Here is a 14,609-nt window from a genome sequence, read left to right on the forward strand (position 1 = left end):
AGTCTAGAATGCAGGTGTGAAGCCAGAGGATGTATGCCTTTAAGAAGATGAACAAAATGGAGGCAGAAGAGGAAGAGGAGGAGGAAGCCTAATGATGATAAGAACATTTTAGTTTATATAGCTGTCTGATTCATCCTTGTTCATTCTTTCCTCCTTACCAAATAGCAGTACTTTCATTGCCATGGGTCTCTTCACAATATTTGGCAAATGTTGCTGAATGAGTATTTTACCGGCAAACCATCAGTGTAGTAACAAATATAAATATTTAAACTTGTATAGTGGTTATGAATGTGCTCTCTGAGAACATGAAAACAGAAAGCAGATTGAGTGGTTCCCATCAGGCAGCAAATCAGGAAGTGATATATCAAATACAAAGACACATCCTGGAACTTTTTTAACTCATGAGAAATCAGCATCAATTGGTAGTCTTAACAACTCTTATTTTTAAAGAATACAAAAAATACATTGAGATGTTGGGATAATTTTTTTCAGTGTGTGGAAATAAACTCAAGTGCTTTGAGTTTATTCCTTTGCCCTTTTCAATTTATAAAACACTACATTAAAGACCTACAGAAGTTTCAGGTAGCTGGGTGGGTACTTAGTCTAGTGGTTAAGATACCTGCATCTTACATTGGAGGACCTGGGTTAGGTTTCTGGCTCCAGCTCCAAACTCTGGCTTCCTGCCAAGGCAGATCCTGGGAGGCAAGTAGTGACAGCTCAAATAATTGGGTTCCCGCCACTGGGAGGAAGACCTTGATTGAGTTATGGACTCCTGGCTTCAGACTGGCCTACCCCATCATGGCAGGCATTTGGAGAGTGAACTAGTGGATGGGAGCTCTGTCTTTCAAGCAAATAATAATAATAATAACAACAACAACTGCTTTTTAAAAAATGGTATCCAAGTGGGCATTGTGGTGCAGAGGGTTAAGTCACTGCTTGGGATGCCCACATCACATATCAGAGGACTGGTTTGAGTCCCAGCTTTTCCACTTCTGATCCAGCTCCCTGATAATGCATCCTGGGAGGCAGAGGAAGATGGCTCAAGCGCTTTGGCCCCTGTCACCATGTGGGAAACCTAAATGGAGTTCTGGACCCCTGGAATCAGCCTAGCTCAGCCCTGGCTGTTGGGAGAGATTTGGGGAGTGAGCAAGCAAATGGAAGATCTCCCCCCTACCCCATCACTCTGCATTTCAGGTGGCTGAAAGTAATCAATTTTTAAAAACTGGTATCAAACATGCTGCCTAAGTTAATAATAAAAAGTAAAGTTTCATGAAAGTAGCAAGTTAGCACTGAGAGTTAGAGGGAAGGTCCTGTGTGGGTGTATGAAGTTCAGGGAAAAAATGGCCATACTCTCAGAAGTTGCTATTTCTCCAAGATTTGTAGGCAAAGGGTGCTGTTTTGTTCATTCATTCAGAAAAATGTGTCTGAGTGCCTGCTGTCGGATACCTGTAAGCTCAAGCAGGAGACAGATAGGTGAGCCGATGCTCACAGCCCATGAGGCTGCTGTGGTGGGGAGATGCAGGGCATTATGGGAGCACAGAGGGGGAATGTTCCATACTCAGCCTGGGAAGTTCAGGCTAAACAGTGTCAGAGGGGGTGACCTGGAGTTGAGTCTTGAGGGAGAGCAGATGTTGGAGAGGTGTTCTAGAGAGAGGAGACATATTAAAAGGCATAACTGAGAGAAATGATACGTAAGGGGCACTGCAAATACTGCAGAAGGGTCTCGGGGCTGGAGAGGTCGGCAGGAGTTACACTATGAAGAATGCTACAACCATGCTAAAGTGCTTGAACTTCACCTTGAAGGCAAATCGAGTGTCACTAAAGCAATTAACCTGGGTCCTGGGGGATGAACAAAATTAGGTTTGTATTTTGTATTTTTTTTCCCGAGTCAGAAAGTGCAGCCCGATTACAGGAGACCTACACTGGGAGGGTGAATGGAAATATGTGCATGCGAGCAGGTGCGTTCTTCCCGGCATCCCTAGCAGTGGGTCAGCAGTTCTTGTGTGAATGCTCTGGGGACGGCTGGGAGTTCCTGGCAGGTGGCTCCTGGTGGACTTCCCCCTCCTGTATAAAGAGTGAGTGCTGGAGCTTTGTGTCAGTCACCGCAGTGCTGCACTTTGACTGGGACCACACTATTGCCCTGTGACCAGAGGAACAGAACAGGTGAGCAAGTGGGGCTTTTAGATTTGGCTGCCACTGAGACAAAAGATGGCTCCCATGTGAAAGGCTGGAAAATGACCTTGCCACGTGGAGAAAGAAAGCGAGCGCCTAGTGAGCAAATTTATACCTGCCCCTGATGATGGAGGCTTGTTCTGAGAGACAGGAACATGCAGCAGAGGAGCTGAACAAATGAGTGAAGTTATTGATTGTGCTTATATTTCTCATGACAATTTCATTTTAATTTACTTTTTTTTTAAAGAAAGATTTATTTTTTTGAAAGGCAGAGTTAACATAAAAATAGGGGAACACACAGAGAGAGAGAGAGAAAGAGAGAGCGAGCAAGCACACTTTCATCCACTGGTTCATTCCCTAAATGACAACAGCCTGGGATGGGCCAGGGGGAAGCCAGCTTAGGAGCTTATCCCGGCTGGCCACATGGGTGCAGACTCACTAGCAGGAAACTGAATTGGAAGTGGAGCAGCCAGGGATTTGACAGCTTAATTTGCTATGCCACAGTGATGGCCCTTTAATTTTTAGTGAAGTTAACTTTGACAATTCTATATTGGCAATTGGAGAGAGAGCCAAAGAAACTTTTCTTTCTTTTCTTTTCTTTTCTTTTTTTTTTTTTTTTGGTATTTGGACCAAGTTGACACAGAGAACAAATTGTCCTGGGGAGCCAAAAGAAACCAAACTCAAGTGAATTTCAAGAACTTCAAGAATGTTGGATACATTCTTTTGCTTGGTCACCCGTCTCCTGACATAGAGACACTCCTTCCAGGGGAATGAGCCAGTCAGATCTTTTAGAACTCCGTGTTTTAATGAGGCTATTTTCATAGGAGGCTGTTCCTGTCAAGACATGGATAGCAGAAATATTGCTCAAAAAATTCCTAAATCCTCTAAAAGAAGATGCAGATTTTGAGCACACACAAGCAGACTCTACATAATCACAGTTTAATCTTTTAACTCATCCTACTCATGCACCCAGGACTCAGAGCAGAAAATGAAAAGTCAAATAATTTCTTTATTAAGGGCATCTATACACAAGGGTTAAGTTCTGCTTACTCCCTATCAGTACTACATTTCAGCCAGATTAAAACATTCATTGTGGAGGGGCAGAAAAGGGAGCAATCCAGACACCCCCATAACAAATGTCAGGTTTAACAAGAGAATTTTACTTTTTAAAGCATGACATGTTTACTTGATCTAAGTTGTATGTGACACAGGAACCTTCAGCATGAAATTGCAGATACAGGGGAAGCTAGATCCAGTGTTATGCTTAGGGTCAATGAAGAGTGGACAGCTAAGTGGCAATGCAATTGGATAAAAGGGGTCTGAACTCCGGGAAGCAGACTGACTGGGGAGACCCGGCACCGCCTGTGTGTCTATTAAGGTTCTTCTCGGCTCCTCCGTTGTAGCATTTCTTTCTTCTGGGTCTAAGATAGGATCCCTGTAGAATGAGGATCTGACAACCAAACAAGGCAGATCCAAGAAAGCCTTCATGGCCAAATCTCTACAGAAGATGTGGAGCAGTTAGGGGAGTCTGGACTTCATGCTTGGCTTTATTGGGGGGGGGGGTTTCTGGTTTCTAAGATGACCTTGGGGAAGGGGGATTCCAGTTTCTGGGCATTGCCTCCCAGGACCCTGAGGGATGAGAAACAGGAAGGCAGGAGAAGGCCAGAGAGAAACTGTGCTTCTGAGCTGCCTGTGAGGCCTTCACTTTGGGGGTTTCATTTTCTGTGCCCCAACAATTGTTAAGCTGTCTTGATTATTGTCAATCAAAATTATCGGAACAATCACAAAGGATATTCTATTAACATCATGTAGTAAGTTATCAGTAAGAAAATGTTAGGTTCAGTTATTCCATTTCTGATCATGGCTATATGGTTTCCTCTCAGGGAAAAATAGTGAACTTCACAGCATGTATTGATCCACCATCATTCCTTTATTCTACAGATCCATTTATGGGCCAAGTTGTAGATCTCAGCATAAATTCTTACCTGTGATGTTCCTTCAAATTCTATTCCCTAGCACTGAGAGATAAAAATAGCCTTTTAGATTCTAACTTTATTTGAAAGGCAGAGAGACAGAGATCTCCCACCTACCATTTCACTCCACAAATGCCCAGGATCCAGGCGCCAAGCACCTGCCCACCAAATTTTCATTTTAAATAGGGTAAATTGAGGCTGTGTTTTAGGCTTAGTTAATATGTCTGAAGTCATACGACTCATAAATTGTATGAAAGGCCTTTAGCTATCACGAAAAGGAATATAAGCTACGTCTCCTGCGTGGAGTCATTCATTCATTCAAAAATTACTTGTTGGTTATCTGCTGCTATGTGACAGATATGGTACGTAATAGACACTGAACTAAACTGAACAAAGTTCTACCAGGCAGCTTACATTCCAACAGGAGTGGAGAGGTCAACATTCAGATCTGACGGCGCTAAAAAAGATTTGTGGAAAAACAGGGTGGATGTTTGGCCTAAAGGATAAGCCACCAACTGGCATGCCCACATGCCATATCAGAGTGCCTGGGCTCAACTCCCAGTTTCAGTTTTCTGCTAATGCACACCCTGGGAGGCAGTGGTGATGGCTCAATAGTTGGGCCCCTGCCACCCAGTGAAAGACTTGGATTGAGGTTGTGGCTCCCAGCTCAACCTGGTTTAGCCCTGGCCATTGCAGTTATTTGGGAGTAAACCAGTGGATAGGAACTCCTGTCTGTTTCTCTGCCTCCCAAATTAAAAAAATTAAATTAAAAATTGGTGGACAATGAAATGAAAAAATAAATTTATTTTGGTTCAAAAATTTTTTGAAAACTATGCATATGCAGTCTTCAAAAAGGTCATGGAAATGCATATTATGAACAAGTTGCATGGATTTCTTTTCTTTTTTTTGGCACCAAAATCAATTTCTCTTTTTATTCTTCTTCTTCTTTTTTTTTTTTTTTTTTTTTTACAGGCAGAGTGGACAGTAAGAGAGAGAGACAGAGAGAAAGGTCTTCCTTTGCCGTTGGTTCACCCTCCAATGGCCGCCACGGCCGGTGCACCATGCTGATCCGAAGCCAGCAGCCAGGTGCTTCTCCTGCTCTCCCATGCGGGTGCAGGGCCCAAGCACTTGGGCCATCCTCCACTGCACTCCCTGGCCACAGCAGAGAGCTGGCCTGGAAGAGGGGCAACCGGGACAGAATCCGGCGCCCCGACAGGGACTAGAACCCTGTGTGCCAGTGCCGCTAGGCGGGGGATTAGCCTAGTGAGCCGCGGCGCCGGCTCAACTTCTCTTTTTATTCCACTTTTCTAGAAACACTCGGCCCTTATACCACCTCGTATATACCAAGTGGTGCTAAGTGCTGAGAAGTGAGGAGATGGGGAGCCCTGCAGGTTGAGAGAGGATGGTCAGGAAAAGGAAGAGGGAGCCAACTGTGTGCACAGCTAAGAGCCAGCCAGATAGTAGGACATGGCAAGGTTTCACTCGAGTGCTTGGCATCATTGATGTGTTGGCAGAAGGAGTCAGGTGCGAGGGAACAACCTGAGAACCAGTGGTGGGAGCTGAGGTGAGTCAGATCATGAGGGGTATTCTATTGTATTGCTTCTACTGGGGTGATGGAACAAACAGGATGGAAATACAGACTAGGAAAGCAAAGAGAACAGACTGCAGGAGAGAACAAGAAATGCATTTACAGGAAAAAAGAGAGAGAGAGAGAGAGAGAGAGAGAGATTGCATACAGAAACTCCTGAATTCTAAGATTTGTTTCTGCAGTCTGATCTGTAATCTGATGTGACTGTAATGCTTTTCTCATCTCTCTCAATATCAATTCCAAAGAAAGATAATGGATTAAACCTCCAAAACTGGACAAATAACTAAAGTAGGTAGAAAATGAAAACCAAGAGAAGAATGTCATTGGCTGCAAATGTGCACAAATGTTAACACTGAGAAATCAAATGCGGGCTGAAACGTGGTACCACATTCCAAACATTCAGACTATGGGTTTACAAAACTTCTTTTGTACTTAACGACAATGCTACTGATATAAGTTTTAAATAAACATGTGGGCGTCTGCAAAGGCGGAAGGCATGTCTCTTCCAAGTGGCTCTGATAAAAAACGTTTCCTGAGCTTTGTGATTGAGACATATCTCCTTCCTGATTGTAACAATATTAAATTGTCCCCACGCTTCCTTTCGAACTAGCAGCCCATGTCGGTGCTTCATTGTTTTACATCTTGTTGCTTTTTCTAACAAAACATCCCTGAATCCATCTTCTAACCTCCCCCAGGCTGCAACTGGTTACGTTATCCGATTATTAGTCTTCTGGACCACTTGCTTGCACTGGGCCTTTCTTTGAGGGACGCTGATGCTCTCGCATCTGCGAGCCAATGTTATTTGTGGGGGATGTCCACAGGGAGCCATCAGAGGGCACACAGCCAGCTCGCAGCAGGGCACACGAATCTGCAAGGGAGGCACACAGGCAACACTTTGAGAACCAGAGGGTAGTGGGCATTTCCTTTACACATCACTCCAAGATGAAGAAAGGAAGCCCCTTACCCACTCTGAGTTCCTGGGGGGCTGCAGGGAAGAGGGGAGCGGGAAGGGAGCAGAGACCTCAGCTTGTTTTGCTACTGGTGAGTTCACACAGGCAAAGGGCTTCTGATTAGTGCTAGGCATAAAGCTGTGGATAAATTAGTGCTTTTCTCAGCACCTACTGTGCAGGAGGTCCATCTCCGTTGGCCAGAGGAATGCATAAGGCATCTGCCCGTTCAGATTCGTACTGTGCCACCACTGGAAAACAGAGGGTATGGTCACAGTGTTGAGGGCGCTCACTGGGATGGCACAGTTGTCAGATCATTGCAAAGGGAAAGAACGGTTGCCGAGGCTGGACTGGACAGCCAACTCCGTGTGAGTTCGCCCAATGCTCCCAGCCAACACAGGCCGGCCGTCTGTTTGTCTTCCAGTCCTGTAGAGGGACCCCTCCCCTAACTCCCACCCCCAGGAAGTCCCCTTATCCCAGTTGCAAGGAGCCAAGGACCACTGGAATCTTTGCCAGGTCCGCCCCGCTCCGCCTCCTCCTCGCCAGACCCCGCCCCGGCTGACGTCCTTCTCCCCTCCCCCAGCTCTGCCCGAAGGCATCCCGCTCCTCCCCGTCCAGCGGCTCGGGGAGACCGCGCGCGCCGAGCGGGGGTAAAAGAAACCGCCAAACGGGAGGCGGCGGCGGCACCCCGGGGGGCGGAGCCTGCGGCTGGGGGGCGGGGCCCGACGGCCGGGGGCGGGGCCGGGGCCGGCAGCCGCTCGCGGCGCGCCAGGACTGACAGGCGAGCCGGCCCTCTCCCGCCCCCCACTCGCCCGTCTGCCGGTCCCGCCCGCCCCCCACAGAGGCTGCCCGACGAGTTTGACCCTCGGCCTGGCGCGGCCTGACGGAGGGGAAGAGGTTCGCTCCGGGCCGGCCGGCGCCGGGGGTAAGGCTGCCGGGAAGGGGCTGGGGGCGCGCGGGGGGCCGCGCATCCCTCCCCTCGGCTCGCCGGCCCCCGCCCCCAGCCTCCCCGCCCGCGCCCGCGCCCGCCGGGCCGCCCCGCCCCGCCGTGACCCGCGGCTGCTTGCGGAGCCCGACGCGGTAAGTGCGACTCCCTCCCCGGCGTCGGGGCGCGCCGAGGCCCGCGCCCCACCCCCACGCGACCGAGCGCGCCGGCGCGGACGCCGAACCTCGGCGGCCACCTCGTCCGGGGTGCCGGGCGGGGCGGGCGCCTCCTCGGAGCGCGCCCGGGGCTCGAACCCCGAGCCGGCCTCAGAGCCGCGGCGCCGCTCTCGAAGTTGTCGGCGCGGAGCGGTGTCCGCGGCCCCCGCTGCCCTGCCGGACGGTTGCTGCCTCAATAAAACACTGCAAAACATTTCGGACCACCCCCCCCAACACACCCCCCACCATCGTTGCCGCCACGCCGGGAGAACCTGCGTTTTTAAGTGTGTCTCTTAATAATCGCCTTACACCCTGAGTGTGGAGAGTAGGAGAGGGTCTTTGAGGAAGAGCCGGCCAACTTTTCCTGTTAGGCGTTGATTTCAGTGCCAACTCTGGGATGAGAAGCTGGCCGGAAGTTGCTTCTGTCAGAAAGTAAAACATGGTTTCATTTGATTTTTTAAAAAAATATCCACGAAATTCAAAAGGGCGCTCCCCCCACCCTCCTCTGCATCCCGGCAGTGTTTGATGTGCCTCTCTTTTAAAAAGACCTGGGTGCCGAGTGGACTAGTAGTTACTGGCACGCAATACATCCTTGAGAAACAGCTTAATTAGTCTTTGGTTACTAGACCACTAATAATGACGTTCTGTTTGGTTTTCCAGAACTTAGTGGTTTGACTGTATTATGATTTTCCTATGCTCTATTGGGGTTGCCATGACTTAATATGAGTACTTCTACTCACAAGCAAATACGCTGATGTTTTTGGATAAGTCAGGGAGGGAGAAATCAATGTGAAATTGTAGGACAGGACTTAGCTTATACAACAGATAGCTCCAGAATTGATTGGAAGCAGTTGTAGTGTCCATGTGGTGTGGTAGGGCTGAACAAACTAAATTTTCTAAGTGGGAAAAGTGAGATAGAGTAGGAAAAATGGCATAGAACGTGAAGGGGAAGACAACACCAAGTGCATGCTAAATGGTCCTGTGTTAGAGATGAGGCACAGTTTAGGTTTGGGCTTCTTAGGAACCAGGGGGGAGAGAGGAACAAAGCGAGTTTCAGTGTGTTTTATAATTCCAAGAAACAGAAATCCAAAGCAGTTCTGCCCAAGCAAGGCATTTTCTAGTAATGAGGCCTGACAGGAACATTTTCTCATAGGCCCTAATAAAAAGGGAGGTTTGTGGTATAGTTGAAAACATTTTGAAAATATTCCTACAGGAAATAGAAGATTTTGTACAATGTATTTCCATAAAGGCAGTCATAAAACTCTAAGGATAAGTTCTCTGAAGACTTCACTTGATCCAGTCAGAACATTTAGAATGATCTAGAACAGCATTTCCCAGCCTGTGACCTAAGGGATGAGATGGTAATAGTTTATTTCTTGAAATAAGAATCTGAGCTCAGCGCAGAGATAGCTGAGTTAGACAGTTTGAATAGTTTTTTTTTTTAACTACATAATGAAGTTTACAGTGGTATATGCAGTTTGTCCTTTTACAGAGGGACATAGTCTGAAATTTCCCAGATTTTGCTGATGATGGAACACAATTTGACACCCACTGAAGCTGTAGAAATTTTGGAGTGCCTTTCCTTCAGGCAGTTCTTTGTGAGTATTAATTGCAGCTGAGCTTTGCTAAGAATTGCAGAACAAAAAATTTGGTCCCTAGCTAAGTAGTAAGGGCTGAAGTGAAGATAACCTAAAAAGCCAGGATTTTAATATACTGTGTAACAAAAGGAAAAACGGCTTCGCCCCTGAATTCTGCCAGTTACCTGTTGGACCACATGGCCTCAATGTAATTTGCCTGTTCTGTGGTTCAGGATGACTGTGAGTTAGACTAGGCTGAGGCAAGAAGTACTGTAGGAGTGAGTGTAATGAATTATCCTTGGGTGTAAATATATGATGGACATTTTCTTTTATCACAAAAACTATTGTTACTAATAATTTACTATCAAATCCTAAATTCTGTAGTCATAAGATACCTCAGGACACACGGTACGTTGTAGGAACCACTAAAGATCCGAAGCTGGAAAATCTGAAATTGTGCTACTAATGTGCCGGATTGTTTCCAGCAAGTCAATGAACCACTTTGCACAATTCCTTCCTTCCTTCCTTGTGACAGTGCACAATTCCTTCCTTCCTTCCTTCCTTCCTTTCTTCCTTTCTTCCTTTCTTCCTTTCTTCCTTTCTTCCTAGATTTATTTATTTATTTGAAAGGCAGAGTTACAGAGATGCAGAGGCAGAGAAGTCTTCCATCCACTGCTTCACTCTCCAGATGGCCACAATGGCCAGAGCTGGGCTGATCCGAAGGCAAGAGCCAGGAGCTTCTTCCAGGTCTCCCAAGGTCTTGTGCCATCTTCTACTGCTTTCCCAGGCCACAGCAGAGAGCTGGATCAGAAGTAGAGCAGCCGGGACTTAAACTGCCGCCCATATGGGATGCCAGCTGCAGGCTGTGGCTTTACCCACTGCACCACAGCGCCGGGCCCAACAATGCACAGTTCTTTCATGGAGTAAATCTTGAGGCGCTGCTAAGTCCTAGGGAGTAAAGGATGTGGATGAAATAATGTGTTAAGAATCTTTCAGTGTCTGCACGTGTTCCATCCCTGAGTACAGAGGGCAGGGAGCGGCACCTTATTCAAGTGTATTTGAATCCGGAGTTCCAGGTGGCAGGTACTCGGAGTTGAGAGAATAAGGAATTGATCCCAAATTTACCAGTGCACTCAGTTCCTATGTTTGAATTAGAGAGAAGTCTTCTCCAAATGATTCAGCGCTATGCAAAAGGTTGCCATTCTGAAAAGAAATTGAGGGCCGGAGCAGTTCCTTCTCTTCACACCGTTTGTGAGAAAGGGGTTTGCTGAGTACGTGAGGTGGGGTAGGTTGCACTATGGCAGCAAAAAACCCTCAAATCCCAGTAGTTTAAAACAGCAACAGTTTATTTCGTCCTCACGCCATGCCCGAGGAGGGTCAGCCTAAGAGCTCTGTTCCAGGTGGTCATTTGGTACCCAGCTTGTCAGAGGTCCCATCTCAGCACACACTTCCGCTGTTGCCAGGGGAAAGCATATAGTGAGTTGTCCACTGGTCCTGAAAGGCTTTAATATGGAAGTCAAATGTGTAACTTGCACTGCCACTTCATTGGCCAAACAAGTCACGACTGCACCTAACTTCAAGGAGGTGGGGACGCGCAGCTCTCCCATGTGCCAGAGGAGAACTGGAGGAGTCTGTGCACAGTGGCTTCATAGTGCTGTGATCTGAATAACTCACATCCAAGTTCTCTCTCCCAGTGTTCCATTCAGCAAAGAGAAAACAGCATTTCTTTGTGTATGTGTGTGTTTAGACAGCATTATGCTAATGGGAATCTTAAAGATCTTTTGTTAATTTGAAATGAAATGCTTTCAAAAACTCTACAATGAGATGTACTATTTTGGTCCAGTGAATTTCATCCTTTTTAAATTGTATGTCCATTCAGTAAACATTTATTAAATGTGTATAAGGCACTGTGTTATATCTTGTGAGGATAGAAAGATGATTGGGGGGTTTACAGTTCCAACAGAAAATAGCTATCATTGAGTTCTCTCTTTATCTTTAGGGCAATATTAGCAGGGTGTGTGTGTGTGTGTGTGTGTGTTTAATTAATTAATTTATTTGAAAGGCAGAGTTAGAGATAGAGGGAAAGTTAGAGCTATATATATAGAGAGATCTTCCATCTAGTGCTTCAGTCCCCAAGTGGCCACAACAGACCAAAGCCAGGAGCCTCTTTGGGGTCTCCCACGTGGGTGCAGGGGCCCAAACACTGGGGCCATCGTCTGCTGCTTTCCCAGGCTCATTTGCAGGGTGCTGGATTGGAAGTGGAGCAGCCAGGATTCAAACTGGTGCCCATACGGGATTATGGGATGTCGGCATTGCAGGCAGTGGTTTAACACTCTGCACCACAACACTGGCCCTTGGCAGGTTTTTTGTTTTTTTTTTTTTTCGACAGGCAGAGTTAGAGAGAGAAAGGTCCTCCTTTTTCTGCTGGTTCACCCCCCAAGTGGCTGCTACGGCCGGCACGCTGCAGCTGGTGCACTGTGCAGATCCGAAGCCAGGAGCCAGGTGCCTCCTCCTGGTCTCCCATGTGGGCGCAGGGCCCAAGGACCTGGGCCATCCTCCACTGCCTTCCTGGGCCACAGCAGAGAGCTGGCCTGGAAGAGGAGCAACCGGGACAGAATCCAGTGCCCCAACTGGGACTAGAACCTGGGGTGTATTTGAAAGGCAGAGTAGCGGCCGGCGCCGTGGCTCACTAGGCTAAGCCTCTGCCTAGCGGCGCCGGCACACCGGGTTCTAGTCCCGGTTGGGGCGCCGGATTCTGTCCCGGTTGCCCCTCTTCCAGGCCAGCTCTCTGCTGTGGCCAGGGAGTGCAGTGGAGGATGGCCCAAGTGCTTGGGCCCTGCACCCCATGGGAGACCAGGAGAAGTACCTGGCTCCTGGCTTCGGATCAGCGCGGTGCACCGGCCGCGGCGGCCATTGGAGGGTGAACCAACGGCAAAGGAAGACCTTTCTCTCTGTCTCTCTCTCTAACTGTCCACTCTGCCTGTAAAAAAAGGCAGAGGAAGAGAGAGAGAGAGCGCTCGCGCGCGAGCGAGCTTCCATCCTCTTATTTACTCCCCAAACAATCACAACTGTCAAGGCAAGTCTGGCTGTAGCCAGAGCCCGGAACTCTATCTGCGTCTCCCACATGTGGTAGGAACCCAAGTCCTTGGTCCATCTTCTGCTGCTTTCCCATGCACGTTAGCAGGGAACTGGATAGGAAGTGGAGCTGCCTGGACTTGAACCGGTGCTCTGGTGTTACAAGCTGCAGCATAACCCACTGCGTCACAGTGCTGCCCCTAGTGGGATTTTTCACTATGATAAAACTAGATTCTCTCTCTCTCTTCCCTCTTTTTCTCTCTCACACTCACACATGGATAAGAGTATTTAAATGTTTATAGAAAAATAAGATGTTTATTTTGATACAGAAAAATTAAAAACTCATGCATAGTTTTTTCTCATGCATAGTTTTTAAAAATAATTTGCATTTCCATGAATTTTTTAAAAAGCTTTCTTTTTTTAAAGGCAGAGTGACAGAGATGGGGGAGAGGGAGAGAGAGAAAGATTGTCCATCTGCTAGTTCACTCCCCAAATGCCTACAACACCTGAGATGGCTCAAGCAGAAGCCAAGAGCCTAGACACCAGATGCGTCTTCCACATGGGTGTCAGGGATCCAAGTACTTGTGCCATCATCTGCTGCCTTCCAAGGTGCATTAGTAGAAAGCTGGATAGGAAGCAAAGCAGCAGGAACTGGAACCCGCACACTGATATGAGGTGCAGGTGTTTGCAGCAGCGGCTTAACCAGCTGTACCACAGTGCCTACCCCTTCCATCAACTTTTTGAAGATCCCTGGTGTATATATAGTGATACACCCCCTGCTTTGTTTAGCCTTAAGGATTTTTTCATGACAAGTTACACAAAATTACCTAAATTAGCTTAATCCAAAAGAATGTTTTGTTAGAAAAGGAATATAGCTTTGTGCCACAGTTCAAGAGCAAGAAATACAGCTGGGCCCCAGAGAGAACTGGCATCAGTAATGGAAAGTTGGAAGGGAGGGCTAATTCCTCTCTTGCCAGGTCTATATGATTTCTTGCCAGTTTCTCTCTCCATATATACTTCATCCTTTTTCTCTCTGTTGACTAATTTTTTTCTCTATCTTGCTATGACATAGGTGTCTTTCAAGTTCACACACTTGAACCAGAGCCTTTAGCAATTTTTGCAGATCTAAAATTTCTGTTAACCACATTTTGGTTAACCACCGTCAGAGTATGAAAATAATGGAACTGGCCAAAGTAAAAGTTAGGATACCTGGCAACTTTATAGTGGCAAAGGAGGCTGTTCTAATAGCTTGCAATCAAAGAAACCTGAGGTTAAAGAAACACAATTAACATCAGCTTGCAAGTTCTAGTGGCTGATAAAGATCATCAAGCTAATAAAGGAGAGCTGCAGCTGGCTTGTATTTACCCTGAGCACTTGCAGATGCCATCTGCATTGTAATCCCTTCATCTATCCTTTCTTCCTTGCCCAGGTTACTATCACTGAATTGTCTTACAATTGGCTTCTCCTCGGGACTGATTATGTAGGAAAAGTGGGGCACTCATAGATTCCCTTACTCCCGGTCTTTGCTATTATCCAAGCTGATCTCCTAGATGCACTCTGTTTTTGTTTTAAGATTTATTTATTGGAAAGAGCTGAGAGTGAGAAAAAGAGGAAGAAATCTTCTATCCATTGATTAATTCCCCAAATGGCTGCAACAGCCAGAGCTGGATCAGGCCAAAGCCAGGAGCTTCATCTGGGTCTCACCTGGGTGGCAGGGGCCCAAACACTTGGGCCATATTTTCCTGTTTTTCCCAGGCCATTAACAGGGGGAGCAAAGCAGCAGGACAGGGACCAGTGCCCATATGGGAAGCTGGTGCTATAGGCGGCAGCCTTACCCGTCATACCACAGGCCCTCAGTCTGGGTATTTTACATTTTAATATGCTATTGCCATATCTCTCCGCTATCTTAATCTATTTTTATTATCAATACATTTCCATTCATTTCCTGTTAGCCATGTGTGCTTAGCTTCTCTTGCAAAGTTCCTGCTATGATTTGAATAGGATATGACTCCTAGACTTATGAAGAAGTTTAATCCCCAAAGTTTTAAGTTAATGGTACTAAGAAGGTAGAACTTAATCCAGTTATGGTGCTTAGGAGGTGGACCTGGTGGGAGGCTCTTTGGTTATTGGAGACATG

The 14,609-nt window shown here is 47.0% G+C and overlaps 1 protein-coding gene across 3 annotated transcripts in view; it reads left to right on the forward strand.

Moving 5' to 3' along the window:
- Nucleotides 1–14,609, forward strand: part of KLHL5 (kelch like family member 5) — a 140,518-nt gene that overhangs the window by 57,427 nt on the left and 68,482 nt on the right. The window contains exon 1 of one of the 3 annotated variants that reach the window (XM_051842461.3): nt 7,408–7,760. The exons of 1 other annotated variant lie outside the window; for it this stretch is intronic. The gene's annotated coding sequence lies outside the window, so the exon portion shown is untranslated. Of the gene's footprint in view, nt 1–7,407; nt 7,761–9,397; nt 9,419–14,609 lie in introns of those variants that run through there. One more of the 3 variants, XM_051842462.3, reaches the window with a different exon arrangement.

Source organism: Oryctolagus cuniculus, chromosome 2 (assembly GCF_051225735.1).
Source record: "Oryctolagus cuniculus isolate XC-2025 breed Fujian yellow rabbit chromosome 2, ASM5122573v1, whole genome shotgun sequence".
Classification (NCBI taxonomy): domain Eukaryota; kingdom Metazoa; phylum Chordata; class Mammalia; order Lagomorpha; family Leporidae; genus Oryctolagus; species Oryctolagus cuniculus.